Source organism: Protopterus annectens, chromosome 10.part0 (assembly GCF_019279795.1).
Source record: "Protopterus annectens isolate FY-2018-M chromosome 10.part0, PAN1.0, whole genome shotgun sequence".
Lineage (NCBI taxonomy): Eukaryota > Metazoa > Chordata > Ceratodontiformes > Protopteridae > Protopterus > Protopterus annectens.
The window spans coordinates 1268938084-1268961735 of record NC_056744.1 but is presented as its reverse complement, the minus strand read 5'-3'; positions in this window follow the sequence as shown (position 1 = coordinate 1268961735).

Genomic DNA, 23652 nt, shown 5'->3' with positions numbered 1-23652 from the left:
GGCAATTCGACACACCCCTATCCTGCAGCTTTGCTTAGCTAGGGGCAGACCGGTTTAGCAATTCTCCAATGTGCTTACAGCAATGATGACACACCCCTCTCTTGATGTCATCTTTATCTCAAGGACTCACTTCGGTGTTATAATGCTACATTGTGAGGTGCATCCTTACACCAGCGGGGAATCTGCAATTCACTATTACTCCTCTCATTTACATGGCATTGCCTACTAATTTGTAGCTACTGCGCATAACACTGTCACTGCCCCTTAGCAACCCTTGTGCCATGTGTATGGTGTAGCATGCCTGCCATTGACTATTATGGTGAAATCGTGATATGTGTTTCATTGCAGTTTTATTCTATATTTTTATATATTCCTTGCAATCCCCTTTGCGCACCGCTGCCTTGCGCTTCCACGTCGAGATAGTGCGACTAGGTATATATATATATATATATATATATATATATATATATATATATATATATATATATATATATATATATATATATATATATATATATATATATATATATATATATATATATATATATATATATATATAAATATAAATATTAAATGTTAATTTTATATTTTGTACATGTTTTTATATGCCAATGGCTATATATTTAGCCATTGACATATATTAACAATATAATACATGTGTTTGGTCGGCTGTCATGGCTCTGATTTTATGTTTGCAAAAATGTAAACCATTTTCTACGGTTTACATTTCTGCATGCATACACTATGCTTGCACCACTTCCTGAATCGCTACATACCTTCATTTGCATGCTACACTGCTGCACATGGGGGTAATTAGCATACAAGGCATACAGGAGCTGTGCGGGCGTAGCGTACGCAGGTAGTGCATGTGGGAACATCTCATACCTGAATCGCTCGGTGGCCATCTTTGGTGTTAGAACGCCGATGCTACACCTGCACCTGGTGCAAGCCTCTTGAATCCCGTGGTTAGTTTTTATTGGTACATGATCTGAATTAGTTATTGGATGTGTGGCAAAGCTTTCAATTACATGCACATGTTCCTGTGAAATATAATTTCTATCCAGTCTAGCCCAGTTACTGTACCTTGGGGAATAATATATATAAATTCTCTTTGGGTTCCTACTACTGAATTTACATCTTCTGTACAAAATATTTTCATCATTCATTTTTCTTCAGACATCTACCCTGTTTTGTTATATTTTCCCTTTTAAGTTCCCCATATACAGCCTCACTAATGCAAATCAAGTTTCAGTCCCCAACTATAAGTAATACTAGTTATACCCCCTGCTGAGAATTGATTATTTCTCCCCATATTTTCTTCAGCTCCATAATAGCATTTTTATGTGGAATATAAATACATCCCAGCATAATCCTCCTCTCTTGTAAGTAGGTCATTACTGCCACAAATCTAGCAATATTATCTTTCCCCCTTTTCAATTACTATTGGAGCGCCTTCTACAATTGTTATACTTACTCCCCATTTCAATTGAACCTGGCATTCTGTTGAATACCCATCTTGCAATCCTTTCTTTATCAATCTCCCATGCTCATTTCTTTCTAAATGTGTCTCTTGCAGCATTGCTATTTACACTCTACATTTCTTAATATAATTCAATGCTCTTATACTTTTGTCTATAATTGTTAAGCCACTTACATTCCGAAATAAAATGGATAGCATAGCCATTATAATAAGAAGTTATTATTCCCACCCATCATACTTGACATATTTTTTAAATGTCTATTTCCAGCTCTTGTGTTTCTTGCACACACTGTTGTCAAGTTGTTCTGTTATGCAGTCATTTCTGGTCATCTCCATTTGACCTTTTGTCACATTTTTTAAAACTTTTTGTTATAATGAAAACCCTCAAATAAACACCAGGACATCCCCCTTACTTATCAACTTAAATCAAACATGTACATATTTAAATAATGAAGTTTAAACCCCCTGATAGGAACAATTGTCCCAAATCAACAGACAGACCCACAGGCTGTAACCCGCTCCCACTTACATTGATTGTTGTCTGCTCTTTTCCTATCACTATTCCCCTCTCAACTGTGAAAAACAGCTTATATACTTTCAGAAAGCATTAAACTTTTAGCCTTGAGAAAAAAATGCACTGGATCTCTTTAAATAATAGTAAATTACACATTTTCTAGTAAATGCATTGAAGTATTTAGTCTGCTAGAAATGCTATCTCTTATTCACTTCCAATAATTTCAAACTTTATTTTTTACTGAGCTGCTTGCCCTTACACCTTTTAATTTTACATTTCCCTCCACAAATAATACTGTGAGATCTCAAGATTAATTGCCTGCATCTGTAGTCAGCAAGTCTCCATGGAAACATAAGAACAAAATATACAACTGCTCTCAGCTGTAGACTTCTCCACTCACATTGAAAATTTATTTTATAAAGAAAAAAAAGCAAGCTAATATCATTAAAAATGTTAGAGACACAACCCTTCTCATTATACTCTCTATGTATTCTTATTTTTCAAGCTCACTTGCTTTCACAAAAAAAAAATCACACTTACCACCTCATTTTAGAACCCCCTGACTATATACTATACAAATCTGCTTTACTATATAACATGCAGTCTTTCTCAGACACATATTTCACAAGTGTGATTGGTGCTTTAGAGTCTCTCATTTAATCACTAATTTCAGTGTTTTTGGTCTTCTTCTTGTTTATCTTTATCTCCCAACACCAAACTCTGCTTCAAGTCCAAAGTACTCTTGATTCTTTTTTCTTTCTCTTAAACATTTTTTTTAGAACACTGGAAATTGTTGCACTGGCAAATACTGTCTATGAGATTTTTGTCAGAAGAATAAGAAGCAGAATCCCCTTCTGTTTGATAGATCACTTTTCGTTGGACAAACATTTGTGTTTCCTCCTTAGCCTGTTCTCCATTAAAAATGTCTTTGATCCTCCAGGAAAAAACAGCAGCTTGAATCTCACACCTGACTCTTGACATTCCCTGATTGCTGAGATAAATTTGCTTCTCCATGGTGTAGAGTGAATAATCATTTCCCACAAGCAGTCTACTGCCTCCAATTTTTACTACGTTTCCCTTCTGCCACAGTGTTTGCCAGGATAAACTCTTTCTGCTGGTATAATTGCATCTTGACTATAGGACTTGTCTGCTTTCTCATGTCAAGGCTTGGAGCATACACTCACTGTGACCTTTCAATAAATAAATCCTGCTGTGGAATGCCAGTCCAGTGCCGTATTTGTGCTTTCATAAAATTTTTCCTTCCAGTTCTATAGTAAAGCAAAAAGCCTCAGGTTTTCTGTGCATACAGTCCTCTAACTCTGCCATATTTTGAAACAGCTCTTCTTGAAAAGTCTCATACTCAGACATATTTTTCTTATTTCAACCACTGCTTAAAGCCTCCTCGATTTTTTTACTGATTTTTGTTGTTAAGATTAATGTAGTCCATCAATGTTTCATTTATTTTAGTCAGGTTTGAGTACATTTGATTTATTTTTCCTACCACATCATATTATTGAACTGCTTTTTGCTGAACAGCTACAGGATTCTTCCCTGTCAGTGTTTGCTCTTCACCTTTTGTACGTGATTTACTTTCAGGCTCCTAAAGTTTCATCTTTGCTGGTATCCAGGCAGTGTACTAATGAGCCAATAACTGAATTTACTAAAACTGGCAGAATTACTGGCTATCATCTCTCAGTTTCTTTTTTTTTTTTTTTCCACAATGGGAGAGCTGAAATTAAGCCATTGATAAGTGTACAGCCATCTTGGAAGTCCCTGCACTTACACAATTTTAAGTCAAATACCTACTTTCTGTGACAACTTGAATATTAGCAAGATTTTTGTTTAAGGTATGATGTAAGAGTACCTCATAAGATTAATAAAGATGTCTATTTTTTTATTAGACATTGAGTATGATTTTAAAAGAGTCAAGAGATTCATAATGTCTAGTTGTTTACTCTGTGGATAATAACTATATTTACCATCAGAATGTCTTCCCTTTTTCTTTGCAGTAATAGTTTATTTCATCTTTACATTTTATCTACATTTTGCAGCTCTTATCTGGCAACCTGCATTATCAAGAGATCATCCAGGGTTTTATATCTTGTTATCCTTGTATGTACCCCTACTGTATGAGCTTGTATAATTTGTTATTTGTAACACTCTTCATTCTGTTTGGGACATTTCCCCAGGGCTCCACTGAAAAAGGGCATGCAGCCAGTTGAAACTACCTGGTCAACAAACAATAAATAAATTATTAATTATTATTGTAAATAAACAATAAACAACAATAAACCAGCAACCACCCCTGACACTAAAGTTCCCATCAAAACACAATTCAACTCCCACTTTGTGAACTCAATTCTATCCTTAGTATCACAGGAGAGTTCCTTCCTCACTATCCCCCCCAACACAAATAACACTAATACAAGCTTTACCCTCAAAACAGTTTCCACCACTTCAATCAAAGGCATGCTCTCCAAACTAAAACCTCATCAACAGCAGCCGACGTACTACCCAGCTATTTCTTGAAACTCACAGCAGATGCTACTGCTAGCCCAGTCTCCACTCTCATAAACAGATCAATTGTTGAAAACTATTTGCCCAAACTCTGGAAAATATCCTATGTTATACCCATACATAAAGGCGGGACCTCAACTGAACTTAATAACTACAGACCCATTTCTTTACTCTCCCCCCTGGCCAAAATCCTAGAAAAATGCATCCATACCCAGATGCTAAACTATCTCCTAGACTGCAACATCTGTCACCTACTCAGCATGGTTTCAGACCTGCCCATAGTACCATTACAGCTCTCCTCTGCTTCACAGACACAGTAAACCATCTCAAAAATGAAGGCTTGCAAGTGTCAACTCTTTTTTTGGATATGTCCAAAGCATTTGACACAGTCTCACACCAAATCCTGCTAAACAAACTAAACCAATATCATCTATCTAATTCCACTCTTACCTGGTTCCAAAGCTACTTAACTGACAGGTACCAAGGTGTGAAATGGGAAAATTCTCTCTCTCCTCAGCTGCCCATAACTATAGGGTTCTATCTTAGGACAACTACTATTCACAGTCTTCACAAATGACCTCTACACCTCCACACAGCATGCATCTATAATTCAGTATGCAGATGACACTACCTTAATCTGTGCTGCACAAAACATTCCCTCCCTCCTGCAAACAACTCAACTAGCATTCTCTGATGTTGAAAACTACCTTACCAAAGCCCAACTTATCCTCAATCCAAAGAAAACTCAGCTTATGATTATAACCAGTTCTAACAAAAACACTAACAGTCAGTTCACTATCTACTCCACAAATGCTACTCCAATTGCTCCAGTGGCACAGGCTAAGCTATGGGGAATAACCATAGACTCCCACCTAAAATTTGATAGTCATCTGAACTTAACTATTAAAAAAGTACATGCCAAACTGGGGTCACTCTACCGTATCAAACCATTTCTTACCAACAACACAAGATCAGCCATTGCTCGCTCCCAACTTCTATCCACCCTACTCTATGCATCTCCCATTCTGACTAATCTCATCAAAACTGAACTAAGCAAAATGGAAGCTTGCTATAACAGAATTGCTCGCTTTGCTGCAAATTGCTCATATAGAACTCATCACTGTACTGCTTTGAGACAGCTCCACTGGCTTGAACTGCCCAACCTCCTAACCTACAATCAGCTCTGCCTCTGTCATTCTATCTATTACCTCCCCAATAAGTGTCCTGCCCTCAAAAACCTAGTACAACATCACTCAGCCAAAAGGCCTCTTAGATCATCAAGCAAACTACTACTAGAAGTCTTTAATTGCCGCTTTCGTCCGGAGACTTCATCAGAATACACACCATTACAAATGCTGACATTATATACTCTACCACAAAGTAATAAAACAATTAATCAATCAACCAATCAATGCTAAAACAAAAACAGCTATAATTTAATATTAAGGTTTCATAATTAGTTAAAAAATGTAGACAAACTCACAGAGTCCTTGTCAATGCTTAATCTAGAACCTTTTAAAAAACATTTGATGTTAATGGCCTCATTTAAGCCAGGGAATCTATCCGCTTTTAAACTAACCTGCCATAGTGTTTCCCTTTCTTCAACGTAATTCTTAAAGTCCCCCCCTCTAAGGTCCGATTTAACAACCTCTACAACTGAAAATAAAATTTTTTTAAAATTTGTGCAAACAAGGGAATGCTTAAATAAGGCACTATTAACGTCATGTATTCTAATATTATATACATGTTCACGAATACGGGCGTCAAGACACCTCGTAGTCATACCGACATAGAAGGCGGAACAAGTGCTGCACAAGGCAATATAAACAACCCCTTTGGTACAACAATTGACATATCCAGGAACTGTAAAAGTCTGATCAATACTGTCAATAACAAAAACTGGACCTTTGGCTATATACCTGCACATGTTACAATTATTGCAGGCAAACATACCCTTACCTAAAATTTTATTGTTGTCCTGTGGGTGTTTGTTAAATTCGAGGGCTTTCTTGATATTATAGTTATTTCTAAACACAAAACTTGGTTTGTTTCCTATAACCTTAAAAATATCAGAATTACCTTCTATGATCTTCCAATTATTTTGTAAAATTTTTTTAATATTATTCCCATCCATACTCATTTCTAAGGAACAAACCATTTTATCACAATTTTTAGGTTTACCAAAATTGTTACGAGAGGAAAAAAGGTGACTGGAGTCAAATTTGTCCAACAAAGCAGAGTAGTGTGATGTCCGTTTGCTCAACACTTCCTTAATAGTATCATCCAACAATTGCGATGGATACCCCCTTTGAAGAAACATTTTCCTAATAAATGCTAGTTCCACCATAAGGTCATTTTCGTCTGATGTCATCCTACAGGCTCTGATGAACTGCCCCTTAGGAATGTTTCGAATCATATATTTGGGGTGTGCACTGGAATAGTGTACATAACTATTTGTGAATGTCTCCTTCCGGTGTATTTTACTCTTAAATTTGTTGACACTAGAATCCCACCAAACAAAAATGTCCAAAAAATTGATTGATAAACCTGCACTTCCTAGAGTGAATTTTAGGAAACAGTCCATGTTATTAATTTCCACAAGAAATTGATCGACCGTCATTCGATTTCCCTCAGTAATGAAAATTAAATCATCTACAAACCTTTGATAAAATAAAATCTGGAAATTAGATTTCAAAAGACTCAAAAAAGTAACTTCCCACCAGATCATAACAATGTTGGCATAAGAGGGTGCAGCTGGTGACCCCATAGCTACACCTCTCTTTTGCCTATAATATTTATCATTGAATAAAAAATAATTATTTTGTAACATAATCTCAATAAACCTACAAATAGTAGCAATTTGTCCAACAGTATGCTGTCCATTATTATGTAATATACTACGAACGGCGTCAACGCCTTCTTCATGCGGAATACATGTAAATAGAGAAATAACATCTACTGTAAAAATGAAGTGTTTATTAGGATCAAAGGCGTTAGTAGTGGCAAAATGATTCAAATTCGTAAGAAAATACCAAGAGTCGTGTAGGAAAGATTCTTGCTTGGAAACTACAGGACCTAGGATGGCATCTAAAATCAAGGAGATTCCTTCGGTGACAGAATTTGGTGCAGACACAATTGGTCTAAATGGAGGGTCAAAAGTATTTTTATGTGTTTTCGGAACTCCAAATAGTATTCCAATTCTTGGATTTTCAATAACACAAAATTCGTACACTTGCAAGTCTATTTCATTAGACATTAATGCCTCATATAGAAAAGAATGAATTAACCTTTGTTTTTTCTTAATTTCATAAAGGGTAATAATCTCGTATTCTTCATCATTTTCCAATAATTGTAACATTTTTGAATAATAGGTATCCTGTTTCATAATGACTATATTGCCACCTTTATCACTCTTCATAAACCTAACAGCTTTGTTTTTTTGGCATAACTCTTTAAATAAACTCTTTAATGCCGAAGGGGCTAAGATTTTTTAAATGCCCCAACGGCGTTCAAATTGGTGATGCTATGTTCGGGACTTTGGTCTCCTTCTTTAACGAAGCAGGTATGTCATTTCTTAAACTGCTCATTGATCACAATACTGTTAAATTGTCATACCTAAAAGAAGAGATTGACCAACTTGAAAAAGAAATAGCAAATATTAATACAAATAATGGTGATTTCTTTAAAACTGTCTTCGAAGATGTTGAGAGACATTCAATTGAAATTACTAATAGGAAGCAAATGAAACTACAGCGCGATATTGCCGCTTATCAAACTAATTCAGCTTATACACATTTTGTTTCGGTAAACAGAGATTATAATGGCAAGGTTCAACCTTTTCAAGGTTCCAATAGGCGGAACTATAGTTCCGTAGTTAACAGTAAAGAATATTAGGTATCCTGTTTCATAATGACTATATTGCCACCTTTATCACTCTTCATAAACCTAACAGCTTTATTTTTTTGGCATAACTCTTTAAAAGCTTTTCTCTCATTATAACTTAAATTGTGTACAGATTTATCATTATTGTTAAAGATCCCTTCTAGCTCCATAATACATGCCTCTTCAAAAACTTTTATGGTGTTTGTGAGTTGGGGGTTGTAATTTGATGGTTTTTTAAGTATTTTCCTATCAACAGGAATGTCATTTAAAATATAACTTAAATTCATTCTTCTTGTGAATTTTTTAATGTCAACAACGGTTCTACAAAAATCAGCTTTCCTAGTAGGAACAAAATTCAAACCCAACCGTAACAAATTCAACTCACAAGAAGTGAACACCATATCAGTTAAATTAATAACGTCAAAATTGTCCTGTTGCACAGTTAATTCTCGTCCCCTGAGGAGTTGGACTTTAGAAATGTCCGACTTCTCATGAAAACTGTTTTCTTTACTGTCGGACATTTCTTTCCTAAAAAACTGTTAGTATTACTTGATGCAGCTAAAGCGCCTTTAGCAATTCTTGGCCCTTCACCGTTGTCATCCGCTTTACTTAATTCAACAACTGAAACATTCTTATCGGTAATGTTGACTGTCTCTTCGGTAGTTTCAACAGAACCAGAATCAGACCTAATAGGTAAAGAATTACCATTGCCATTGCCATCGCCAACCTTCGGAACATAAAAAGATGTTTTCCCGTTAGGGTTAAAACCACCCGAATATTCTTTACTGTTAACTACGGAACTATAGTTCCGCCTATTGGAACCTTGAAAAGGTTGAACCTTGCCATTATAATCTCTGTTTACCGAAACAAAATGTGTATAAGCTGAATTAGTTTGATAAGCGGCAATATCGCACTGTAGTTTCATTTGCTTCCTATTAGTAATTTCAATTGAATGTCTCTCAACATCTTCAAAGACAGTTTTAAAGAAATCACCATTATTTGTATTAATATTTGCTATTTCTTTTTCAAGTTGGTCAATCTCTTCTTTTAGGTATGACAATTTAACAGTATTGTGATCAATGAGCAGTTTAAGAAATGACATACCTGCTTCGTTAAAGAAGGAGACCAAAGTCCCGAACATAGCATCACCAATTTGAACGCCGCTAGCATTTAAAAATCTTAGCCTTCGGCATTAAAGAGTTTATTTAAAGAGTTATGCCAAAAAAACAAAGCTGTTAGGTTTATGAAGAGTGATAAAGGTGGCAATATAGTCATTATGAAACAGGATACCTATTATTCAAAAATGTTACAATTATTGGAAAATGATGAAGAATACGAGATTATTACCCTTTATGAAATTAAGAAAAAACAAAGGTTAATTCATTCTTTTCTATATGAGGCATTAATGTCTAATGAAATAGACTTGCAAGTGTATGAATTTTGTGTTATTGAAAATCCAAGAATTGGAATACTATTTGGAGTTCCGAAAACACATAAAAATACTTTTGACCCTCCATTTAGACCAATTGTGTCTGCACCAAATTCTGTCACCGAAGGAATCTCCTTGATTTTAGATGCCATCCTAGGTCCTGTAGTTTCCAAGCAAGAATCTTTCCTACATGACTCTTGGTATTTTCTTACGAATTTGAATCATTTTGCCACTACTAACGCCTTTGATCCTAATAAACACTTCATTTTTACAGTAGATGTTATTTCTCTATTTACATGTATTCCGCATGAAGAAGGCGTTGACGCCGTTCGTAGTATATTACATAATAATGGACAGCATACTGTTGGACAAATTGCTACTATTTGTAGGTTTATTGAGATTATGTTACAAAATAATTATTTTTTATTCAATGATAAATATTATAGGCAAAAGAGAGGTGTAGCTATGGGGTCACCAGCTGCACCCTCTTATGCCAACATTGTTATGATCTGGTGGGAAGTTACTTTTTTGAGTCTTTTGAAATCTAATTTCCAGATTTTATTTTATCAAAGGTTTGTAGATGATTTAATTTTCATTATTGAGGGAAATCGAATGACGGTCGATCAATTTCTTGTGGAAATTAATAACATGGACTGTTTCCTAAAATTCACTCTAGGAAGTGCAGGTTTATCAATCAATTTTTTGGACATTTTTGTTTGGTGGGATTCTAGTGTCAACAAATTTAAGAGTAAAATACACCGGAAGGAGACATTCACAAATAGTTATGTACACTATTCCAGTGCACACCCCAAATATATGACTCGAAACATTCCTAAGGGGCAGTTCATCAGAGCCTGTAGGATGACATCAGACGAAAATGACCTTATGGTGGAACTAGCATTTATTAGGAAAATGTTTCTTCAAAGGGGGTATCCATCGCAATTGTTGGATGATACTATTAAGGAAGTGTTGAGCAAACGGACATCACACTATTCTGCTTTGTTGGACAAATTTGACTCCAGTCACCTTTTTTTCTCTCGTAACAATTTTGGTAAACCTAAAAATTGTGATAAAATGGTTTGTTCCTTAGAAATGAGTATGGATGGGAATAATATTAAAAAAATTTTACAAAATAATTGGAAGATCATAGAAGGTAATTCTGATATTTTTAAGGTTATAGGAAACAAACCAAGTTTTGTGTTTAGAAATAACTATAATATCAAGAAAGCCCTCGAATTTAACAAACACCCACAGGACAACAATAAAATTTTAGGTAAGGGTATGTTTGCCTGCAATAATTGTAACATGTGCAGGTATATAGCCAAAGGTCCAGTTGTTGTTATTGACAGTATTGATCAGACTTTTACAGTTCCTGGATATGTCAATTGTTGTACCAAAGGGGTTGTTTATATTGCCTTGTGCAGCACTTGTTCCGCCTTCTATGTCGGTATGACTACGAGGTGTCTTAACGCCCGTATTCGTGAACATGTATATAATATTAGAATACATGACGTTAATAGTGCCTTATTTAAGCATTCCCTTGTTTGCACAAATTTTAAAAAATTTTTATTTTCAGTTGTAGAGGTTGTTAAATCGGACCTTAGAGGGGGGGACTTTAAGAATTACGTTGAACAAAGGGAAACACTATGGCAGGTTAGGTTAAAAGCGGATAGATTCCCTGGCTTAAATGAGGCCATTAACATCAAATGTTTTTTTAAAAGGTTCTAGATTAAGCATTGACAAGGACTCTGTGAGTTTGTCTACATTTTTTAACTAATTATGAAACCTTAATATTAAATTATAGCTGTTTTTGTTTTAGCATTGATTGGTTGATTGATTAATTGTTTTATTACTTTGTGGTAGAGTATATAATGTCAGCATTTGTAATGGTGTGTATTCTGATGAAGTCTCCGGACGAAAGCGGCAATTAAAGATTTATTTACGCTATTTTTACTACTCTCGAGTGCATTGTTTGGTTTCCCGTTCCTGACTTTGCTTTACTGTTTGGATTTTTCGTGGTATCTTTTTGTTACTACTAGAAGTCACCAACAGCTACAACAGCTTTGGAGATGCACTATATAGTAGTTCGGTGGTTAAAAAATGGAACTCTGTCCCTACTAGCATTCAAAACACATCATCCAAAGTCTCCTTTAAAGACCTCATCAGGCAACATCTCAAGCAAAGTTGGCAGTGCCATGATTGCTCCCCAGGCTGGTGAAAGCGGATAACATATACATGCTAAATCTAGAGCAATTGATAATAGTTTTTCAATCTTACTCACAAACACTAGCTAATCTACAATGTATGTACTGTACCTGTGTACTATGTATGTATTCTACCTACATTCCAAAGTTCAGCTGTACACCACAAATCTATTACTTACCTTTATTTTTAAAATTAATATTTTTTTGATTGTTCTCTCCACTGTAACTGTTTGTGCCGCATACCACTGTAAAAATATGTCTCTTGTAATTTGTGTGTATACTGATTATGTCCAAATAACTAAATGTGTCTGTAATTTTTCTTTGTGGAGCTTTTCTCCCCGGGCCTCTGCTGAAAAAGGGCTTTTTTGGCTCAGTCAGACACCCCCGGTTAACAAATGTAAAATAAATAAATAAGTAAATAAATATTGACCATTTCTGTGGATAACAGGGTGCTAGAGACTGAGGAATCAATCATGTGTAATATATCAGTTAACATAAAACATTCAGGCTTGTAACTAGCTTGAGTGCATCGGAGAACTGAATAATCATCTCAAATATAGCTGCTACGTCTACAGGGAAAATGAACTCTTTATCAAGAATGTAAAATTATGATGACTTTGAAAGTATTGAAAGTAAATTTAGACTGTTTTCCTTTAGAATCATATACACTGTGCAAATGAAGTAAATAAGATCTTAATTAACTACTTGTAATGATATTTCAACTAACTTTTGACTGACAGTAAAGCAACCTGCCTGTACACTTTTATCCAAATATGTTAATTGCTTTGGAAGTATGTAGTTAAACTAAAGTTTACAAACCAGAAAGAAAAGAAAAAAAAACAGTCAAAGGACATTAGGTAGTTTACACTATTGAATAAGGAAAAGATTACAACTTTTAAATACCTGAATTATTCACTTAAAGTTGTAAAGTATGTTCATTTGGATTCCCTTCAGAATTTTAAAGCTCAAAACTTTGAATTTCATATGATTGAAGATCATATATTCGAAGTTTCAAAACTTCAAAATCCTGAATGGAGATCGGCATACAGCATAGACCAGGAGATTTCCTTTGTCCCCACTGTAGTGCGATCTCGGAGTTGGTATATTTAAGTTGCGGGGGTGGGAGGACACAGGGGGGCTTTCCCCACTGCATACACATGTTTTAGTGTGTTTGGGTGGTGTTTTTGGGGGGGTTCACAATTTCGAGATTGCAAGATCTCGAGAATCTGAATTCGATATTCTGAAACTCGAGATTTTGAGATTTTGAAATTTCGTAGTGAACCCGTTCATTTATATGCTTTGGAATTATTTATGTAGGCCTTGTAAGCTCCTAATACCCACCCCTCATTTGACATTTTCCTGAGAATTCTGCAAATGAAATGAATTGCTAAACACAGTGCAGAGTATTCTGTGTGGCACAGAACTTTCTGTGTGCACATTTGTCCCTTATTCCTGCTTGCTGCATAAAGAAAACTAGGATACTTGCAGACATTGTGACCAGATCTAAAACACATCACGTTGTAATGAATGAAATCCAGCATTTCATTAGCAGTATAGTTTAAGATAACACCAAACATCATAATAACCCAAGTACAGTGAACAGGACTGTCAAACAGGCAGTGTACCAAGCAACACACTCTGGTCCATTTTGTAACATACTAAACCAAGTGGCGTGCACACCCTCAGCAAACTGACCCCTGGCCATATGCAACATTGAAGACAGCTCATTATCATATTCTTAAAGTTTCAACTAGCCCAGGAAACGGGGGGGGGGGGTTGAGCAGTGACTGTTGAATGAGGAATGGACAAGTGATTGAAGTTATCAGCAGTTTATTGTTCACTCAACATAACTCCATTGGTTTGCAGACTCTTCCTTTCTGTGTGTATTGACTTGTTCAAAATTATTACTATTGATTGGTGATCTGTTTCAGTCTGGATTGGCCTTTTGTATATATAATCATTGAATCCTGAGAGCACCCCAGCACTATCAGGTTTTACCTCATATCATGCGTTCCGGCCCCAAAATCCGGACAATACCAAGAAAGGAGGGGGGTATCCATATTCATCAAGGACACCCACACCTCAAGACTGGTGGCAACGCACGATGCATCGGAGACCATCCAGGTGCAATTAACCATAGGCAAGACTGCTCTGCAAATTGTAGCATGTTACAGGCCACCCTCATAAACTCAGGAACCTCACATGGCCTTCCTGAAAACACTGGAGGGGATAAATGTATCACCAAACACCATCATACTAGGTGACTTCAATTACCCTAATATAGACTGGGAACACTACTCAAGCCCAAACACCCTAGCCCAAAAGTTCCTGGAATTCATAAACTCAAATGCCATGGAACAACTAGTCACCATCCCCACAAGAGGAGAAAACATACTTGATCTCATCATCACGAACATGGGAGCACAATGTTCAACACCGGAAGTATACCCCTCACTGGTGAGATCAGATCACAAACTAATCTTGCTGGAGGTCCTCATCCCACCCCCACCTGAAATAAAAAAGACCACAGTAAAGAACTTCTCGAAAGCCGACTTCACACTTTCTAAAGACTAGTGTGGTCTCCTTTAAGGCCCCCGAGCCGGCGGAAAACAGTACTCAAGCCGCTGAATCACTTACAAATGCCTTCTACCAGCACCTGCAGGACTGCATGGATAAGGCAATCCCAAGCAAAACAAAGACTCTTTGTACCAAAGGCAAGCGTCCAGTCTGGTGGACCCCAGCCATAAACAAACTCTATAACAAAAGGAGGAAGCTACTACAAGATAGAGCAAAATCCTTAAAAGGTAAGACACCTTTGATCACTATAAGTAAAAAACTAAGAGCTCTCATAAAATCATCCAAAGCAAATTTTGAGAGAAAAATAGCTAAAGACTCAAAAGACAATCATAAGGCCTTCTTTAGCTATGTTAGAAACCTGGGAGGAAACTCCCAGATATGCTCAGAACTAGTTCAAAATGATGTGAAGATTACTGATCCTACAGACATTGCCAACATACTGGCTGACAGGTTCAGTGCAAACTTCTCCCCCCCTCCCCCCCAAACGATTGCAGCCCCCAAACATCTCTAACGCCCAAGTGAGAACTGCTCTCTCCAAAGCAAAAACACAGCATCCATGGGACCTGATGGTGTCCCCGGCTGTGTGCTCCATGAACTCAACGAGGAATTAAACCCACAGCTAGGACAGCTGTTTAATCATAGTCTCACCTCTGGATACGTACTCCAGGAGTGGCGCACTGCAACTGTGGTCCCACTTCACAAAGGCGGTGCCTCCACCGACCCTGGAAATTACCGGCCCATTAGCTTGACAAGCCTTATCTGCAAAGCCATGGAGAGGATCATAATGGACCTCATAAATAAAGACATAGGGAATTTGCAGACTTTGGATCCAACCCAGTTTGGCTTTGTCAAAGGCAGATCATGCCTTTTAAACTTGGTTGACTTTTGAAACAGTCACCAAAGCCATTGATGAGGGAAAGGCAGTCCATACAGCCTAGCTCGATCTGGCGAAGGCCTTCGATACAATACCCCACTCGGGTATCATTGAAAAACTCATCAGCTTAAATGTTAACCCATACATCACAAGATGGGTTGCAAACTGGCTGAGTGACAGAACCCACAGAGTCAGAGTTGCTGGCGCCATGTCAGACTCAAAGCCTGTCACAAGTGGTGTCCCACAGGGCTCAGTCCTGGGCCCACTCTTGTTTGGCATCTACTTTTCCGAAGTACAAGCAAACACAGGAGGCTTATGGCTGACAAAGTTTGCAGATGACTGCAAACTGGGCGCCATAGTCAAAAACACATCTGACACAGATATCCTTCAGAAGGGTCTCACAGAAATGGATAACTGGTGCCAGAGCCATGGCCTAAAGTTAAATGCCAAAAAATGCATAGTCATACCCTTCGGGAAAAACAAGGTTACCCCTAGCTACCATATAGGTGGCAATCCACTGAGCACAGAAGAAGTCATCAGGGACCTGGGGACCCAGGTTGACAGTAGCCTGTCATTCGACACCCATGTAGCTAAAGTAGTTAGGAAGACCTTCTACATTGCCCACCTTATCATGAAGGGATTCACATCTAGATCAAGGGAGGTCATAGTCTCCCTATACTCATCACTCATCAGACCAATGATTGAGTACAATGCCCCATTCGGAATGTATCTGACCCGACACTTGCAGCAGCTAGAGAGGCCACAAAAGTTCCTCACCAAAAGGGTAAAGGGTCTCAAAAATCTGTCCTATGCTGCCCGACTGAAAGAACTCCAGCTCTATTCAGTCGCTTACCGCTTTCTCAGAGGTGACCTTTGCCTGACATACAAGGCCATGTCAAACCCAGATTTGATGAATATGCTTCACCTCAAAAAATCTAGATCCGTCAGAGCCACAAGGGCGGGAGACTTAAACCTCGACACGGCTATTAATAGGACGTGCTGGAGGGATAGATTCATCACCCAAAGACTCCCTATGCTGTGGAACAAAATCCCGGTATATGTGAGGCAGAGCACCTCGCTGGCCTTGTTCAAGAGAAATCTTGACCAATGGATGGGAGATCGCAGAGATACCCCAGGGATTACCTCAGTGTCACTGCTCGACAGAGGCACAGCAAAATAATGGGTATAGTTCCCCATACTAAAGGGGTGGCGTAAGCCACAAAACTATGGGCTAGGCTTGTAAATGCCCTCGGGCAGATAGCCTAGTATGAACCTATGAACCTAAACACAACAGCAAAAAGTTATTTTTCTATTTGTGCATAGTGCATCTCTGTTTGAGTCAGGTTACAGGATGCATATGCAACTGGAAGGCCCTCTTGAAGACATGCTGCAGAGGTGTCACAGGTAAGTGTTACAGGCTTATGGACATCATAGTATCTCAGTGTGGGTAGACTGGCAATTCACTTTTTTAAAGTATCAAATGCCTCGTGATGCTATTCAAACCAAGATCATTTTATATCCTTATGAGTTAGCCAACACAATGGTGCAGAAAGCTTACTATGGTTTGGGATGAATTTTCCTAAATAATTAATCATACCCAGGAAATGCTGTAAACATGTATAATCTCTGGGACTGGCATTTCACTGATTACTGTTATCTTTGAAGGATCTGGCTTTAGCCTTAAACATGTGAACAGGTGACCTAGGTAAGTGACTTGTTTCAGTTTAAATTTACATTGTAAAGGATTGAGCTTGAGGTTGACCTCAGGTGCACAGTCTAGGACTTTCCTGAGATTTCTATGTCCCTTTTCTCCATTGCCTCCAACAATGTTATCCACTATAATGGCACAAGGATATCCAGCAAATATCTGTTCCATGGTATTCACTGGCAGAACTGATCCCAAACAGCATCCTCAAAAACTTGAATCTCCAAAGTGGTGTGTTGAATGTTGCTAATAAAGAAGCAATCCAGTGAGATTTGCCAAAAGAAGTTATTGGCATCTAAAACTGAGAAAACAGTGGAACTTGTCATTAGTCCTGCTACTTCCCCTACTGTGCACATTGGGTGATGAGGACATTCAAGGGCTTTATTTAAGTCTCCAGGATCAATGCATGTCCAAATGTCATCTGAGCTTTTCTTGTGGGCTATGACCATAGATGATACTCATTCAGTAGCCTCTGCCATAAGAGCAAGAACACGTATATTAACCATCCTATCTAATTCTGCTTTTACTTTACTTTGCATTGCTACCAGAATCTTATGTACAGGTTGAACAACTGGGTTTATTTTTATTTTGTGGTTCATCTTCATGGAATATGTAGCTGGTAGCTTAGCAATTTCATCTTTGAAGATGTCGGGATATTCTTTAAAGATATGTTGTGAAAAACTGTCATTTTCATTTGTATTTAGATAGTTAACTTCTTTACTGAGTGAAATAATTCCCATTCTTCAGCTGTGTTTTAGGCCTAGTAATGACTGTACATCACTTCTGACTACATAGAATCATAAATCATAGCTGTTAGCTGCAAAAAGTCAAGACAGAACTACAGTGCTATCTGTCTGAATTGCTTCGCAACCGTAAGCAACTAATTTTGTGTCCCTTGTTGAATCAAGGCTCTCTCCAGCTTTTACTTTTGTGTAAGCTTTTGCTGACATGACATTACATTTGGGCCCAGTGTCTACTTTAAGCTCTACTGGTTTCCTATTAATTTGTACAGTACAAAATATTTCACTCTTTGCTGACAAGTGGGAATCCACTCCGTCAACTGTTTGGCCGACCACATAAACACCATCAACATAAAGGTTTTTATCACTATTGTCAGGGTCTGCTACAGTCTCAATTTGATTCACTGTCTGCTTTGGATAAAATTTATTATGAGTCTGTTGATTTGCAGAACTTTTTGAAATTATTCCACTTTTTGCATTTGTGACACTGCTGACTATAAGCTAAACACTTTTCTCATTTAGGTTCATGACTGCCTCCACAATTGCAACAATTAACAATGGGAGGTGGTGTGGCATAGCTCCTCGGTTTACACTTATGAGGCCATATTGTCTTAGTTTTTGTTGCGCACTGTCTACATTTGCAGCAGCAGATACAGCAAGCATAATACCATTTTTTCCGTGACTTCTTGCATGTGGCAATTTCAATTGCTCAATGTTAATTCAATATCATGTAGCAGAATTTTCCTCACAGCACTATTATTAATGCCACATACAAGGCAGTCCTTGTAGATCCCTAAAATCTGCATGTGTTTGTTTGATTTTTTAAGTAAGTGTGACATATGCTTCAATAGTTTGACCAGGCTTTAGATTTCTTGTATTGAATTTATGCCTCTCCATTGTTATATTCATCTGGAGGTTACACAGTTCTTGGAATTTATGCTTACATTACTCTGGATCTTTGTGTGTTTCAGCTTGAGCAATGACAGAGTGGTTTTCTGGAGTCTATATTACAAGATCAAATGCTTAGATGATCGAATACCTAAACATCAAACTTGTAATATTGAAATCAAAGAACAGCGGCCGATTTAACACAGGGAAAGATTTCCCTTAGCCATTAGCCATTCACGGATTTTGCCGTTTTGTCTACTGTAGAGCAATCTCAAATTTGGTATATTTAGTTTGGGGGATGTGGAGGGCACAGCCCCCCACTTAGTTTGGGTATAAAGTTATTTTTTGTCCCGTGGCCAACTGACATGTTTTCCTGAGCCATTCAATGTTTTTGGGTTCGATGGTACATGTTCGATGTTTAGGTGTTATATCACCTAACCATTTGATCTTGTAATATAGATGCATTTTCTCCCTCTCCTGCATAAACAGAGGGTGCATACACAAAAAAACTTTCTCGCTCGATAGCCTCCTAGACTGCCAAATTGAAAAGTATAAATGCTCATGTGTGCGCATCTTTGTATGAATGTACAGCTGTTATGAAAATATCATATTTTTGTCCAAGCACACACCAGTTTTCCATGACATTACCATTAAACACCAGCGGTTTGGGTCTACAAGATCCATCTGCCATGCCATCAATGTACATTCAATTACCTTTTGCACTTCAGTCACTCATTGCACTTTGATGAGACTTAGTTACTGACTAATTCTGAAACCATGTTGAATAATGAGAGGTTAAGTGATTGCAAGTTATCAGTGGTTTATTGTACAGCCAACTAAGTCCATCTGCATACATATTCAGAACGTACTTAATACTGCCCTCCAAATACTTTCTTAACTACAGTGGTTGTCAAGGTTACTAAACAACAGAGCATAGTCACTGTTCTACAGTAACCACACACCAGACTGCAATTCGAACAGCCTCTTCCCTCTGTTTTCCTGGTCCATGAGCACAGTGAAAATATTCAGCCAAAGAAACAAAATGTGGAATACAGCAAGTGTAATTTGCACTCAAATATATGGAACTTGATGACCTAGCAACTGATCCCAGGTCACTCAAATAAAGCCTTTCCACTTTACATTACCATTGTGAGGATCCCAGGTCACTCAAACAAAAAGCCTTTCCACTTTACATTACCACTGTGAGGATCCCAGGTCACTCAAACAAAGCCTTTCCACTTTACATTATCATGGTAAGGATCCAAACTTAAATGCAATACTCCTCACTGACTTTAGCTCTTTTGGCAGCCAAACAAAACATAGCAGGTGACCCAGAATGACTAGTCAATACCTCTAATGGTAAGAATAAGACAAAATTCTAAAGTAAATACCCCGGGTTAAACTGTTACTATAGCTAATGTAAGACATAAAAACATGTAGTACTGACCAAATAGCTGTACCCTTGTTAAGTTTTGCTAACTGTCATTCTCTAGCTAGGTTCATGGCTTGTCTTATAAAAGGAATGGGAAGAGTAACCATAGATTTAAGGTCCTGACAGGATAAGGCTTCTCATAAGCAGGACTATAGGTCCTTTGTGCTAAAGGAGTCCTGATGGAAAACCAACCTTGGGTATTAGGCAGACTATATGAGAATATTTTAGAGGTACAGTAAAAGTAAGGAACACAGTAATGAAGAAGGAGATTTAACAAAAGTAACCCAGTGTTTTAGGCCTGATTGAACAGTTTGTATCTCATGCTCTGCATTAATGTATTGTAATGCATCCCAGTCATTTAAAGACATCTAATTAATTCATAGACTGTGATGAACCAATAATATAACAGAGACTGAACACAAATGATCTGGATGGCTTTATTATTATTATTGTTATTCTTGCTGGTATCTGAATCACTTGGGTTGTCAGATTGGAATGTGCCTTTCTTGTTACCTCAGAAACCTCCCCATTGACTACCACAGCACATATGTGCATGAATTGCAAGAAAATGTCTTTTTTTTTCTCTTAGGAGACCTACAGAAAGGAAAGGATGCAGAAAAACACCTACCACTGAAGAAAGCACCTCCGCCCAAGGCCGATGTTAACATTTTGGGGGCCCCCAGCAAATGTCAAGTTTGGGGGCCCCCTAGGCACTTCCGTCAAAGTATCACCCTGTCACTGCCACCCCTCCAAAGTAGCCTTCTAGTTCATGCTGCAAACATTTAGAAGTAGTTATGTACAGACTAACCTTTAGCTACAATGCTGTTATAGTATGACAGGCCTATGTACCACACTATGCTCACCCTTCTAACAGAGGGAACTTCACAGTTACTGGCATTTTAGTTACAACAATGATACATAATAGCAACTCTATGTATAGGTCTGGACATAGGTGAAATGATGTCTATATGCTCTAAAGTGCATTTTATTTTTATTTTTTATTTTTACATAATCTTTTCATCCAGTGATGGCTTGAACAGAAATGATGATTAAGGAAAGAAATGTCAGTGTTGCTGATCAACTTAGAAATTTCAGTGTGGCTGTTCAACTTAAGTTTTCCTTGCATCCTTTCAGCACACCCTTTCTGACCAAGACAGCACAGTAATAACCACTTAGCAACCAACTCAGATAAGCCAGGGCCCAAGAAACCATATACAGGTGTTCTGAGGCCCATTTCAGAGCATTTCCCAACATTTTAATCTGATGGTGTCCTAAACAAAAACCATGAGTAAGAAAATAATTTCAGGCTTTTCTTTTTCTTTTAAGGATGACATAAGATGTGCCCAAGGCTTAATATTCAAAGGTGACAAAATAGTAGCTCGCAAAAAAAAAAACACTATTTATTGTCTGGATACATGGGTCCAATCTGTGAATATGGCCTACCTCCCTAACCCCTCCCCAAAAAAGACAATCACTGCCTATGTATCCCTCTAGTCTTAGACTGGAATGAAAGCAGATGTTCGAATTGCCAGTGTCATGTGTTTCAAGTGAGTACTAACATACATAAATACAGCATGGCTCCTCACTCCTCAACCCAAACTGTCAAAGGCAGCTGCCTATGTGCATGCCTTAAATGTGATTGACAGGAAAGTGAAAAGAATAACAATTATAGTAATGTATTCAACTTTGTTGCTCCTAGACGGTACACACTGCCCCCTACACAAGTTATAGTAACCTTTGTTGTACATGTCTGAGATCTGTCAGAAAAGTAAAAGAAACAATGAAAACACTGTCCTCAGCCTCATGAGGATGTCTCTGTGGTTAGACTGTAATGAAAATTAAAGTACCCCTGCCCCCTATAACCTACAGCAGCTTTCTGTACATGCACACACACACACACACACACACACACACACACACACACACACACACACACACACACACACACACACACACACACACACATCTGAGCAGGACTGGTATTAGAATGCGTGCAGTTGAGAGCAGAGGCCATTATCTGCTTTATCCTAACAGGGTTAGCCCTGTTCAGGTTAAAGAGCGTAATCAGAAAATTAATATATTTTTTCCATTTTTCCCCAACAAGCAACAGCTTATATGGGGTCCTCACACAGTCAAGGATGGTTAAGGGTGCCCCCAGTATCAATTTATACAGTCTGGGGAGTGGGACCACCAGACTTTTTGAAGACGGAAGTGTCTGAATGTTCTGTGATATATTTTATGCATTACTTTTGAAATATAATTACTTGTTAGCTACATTTTTCACTGATACCCAGAAGAATAATGTATGTGTCCTGGCATTATTAGGTGTGTGCAGAGATAAAAATCAGTGATATTTTATACAAACACACACAAAAGCCATAGCAGTACTAGTGTAGTACTTATTTCAGCAAACAGCAAAAATTGTGCAACACTGGTACTACCACACCAGATCAGGACTGCTGTTTAGCAGTCATCAAACAGCATCAGGGGTAAGTCACTTGAGGAGTAAAACACACATGTCATTGTCCCTGGTTTCACAAACTATCCCTGATTTTGCTCATAATTTTGCTCTGTCCTTCATAAAAAAAAAGTTTGATTTGCTAATAAACCATTCAGGAATACAGTCAATAATTCCAGGCATCAGCAGTTTATACTTTGTATTATCCAAAAAAATGCATGTTGATGCAAAAGGTGTTACTTTAAGTGAGTTATAGTAATATTTAAAATGTGTTCCTGATTTTGAGCCTTTATTCTCCTAATATTTTTGGAATTGTGTTGAATTTTTGTGCAAAGAAGTTGAGAGTTGTAGTAATTAGTATTCTACCAATATTTATAAAACTCCCTGAAAGAAAAGAAAAACATCCCTGAAGATTGGAAGCATTAGCTCTTCTTAAAATACAAGGTTTGCACTCAGATCAGTCACTCTGATCTGTTGCTCTCTCTAGTACTTACCTTGCTTATGTTCATTATCAGCTTTATCCTACCAGTCATTACCATAGCCTCGTTCAGGTTAAAGAGCATAATTCATCAGCTGCTTTTCTAGGACCCCCACGCAGTCAAGGATGATTAAGGCCCCCCTTGCAACCACAGGTATTGCAGGTATCTAAAGCGGGCTATGTTGAGGGTGCTGCTATAACCAGAGATATCTTGGAATTTTAGAGGAGATATAAATAAGAGTTATTACGCACCTGGTTTATTAAGTACATAAGATTGCTGCACTAGATTTTGTTAGTTTGACAGACATGTTAAAATATATCAAGATAAGATAATTTGCTGTGGTTGGGGCTCCCAGGAAAAGGGGGCCTCCAGCGACTGCAGGGTTCGCTGGTGTCTAAAGCCAGCTATGCCCCCGCCATACCCACTGAATCTGTGAATTACTGTAATGATTTGATAGAAACCAAAACTATCTT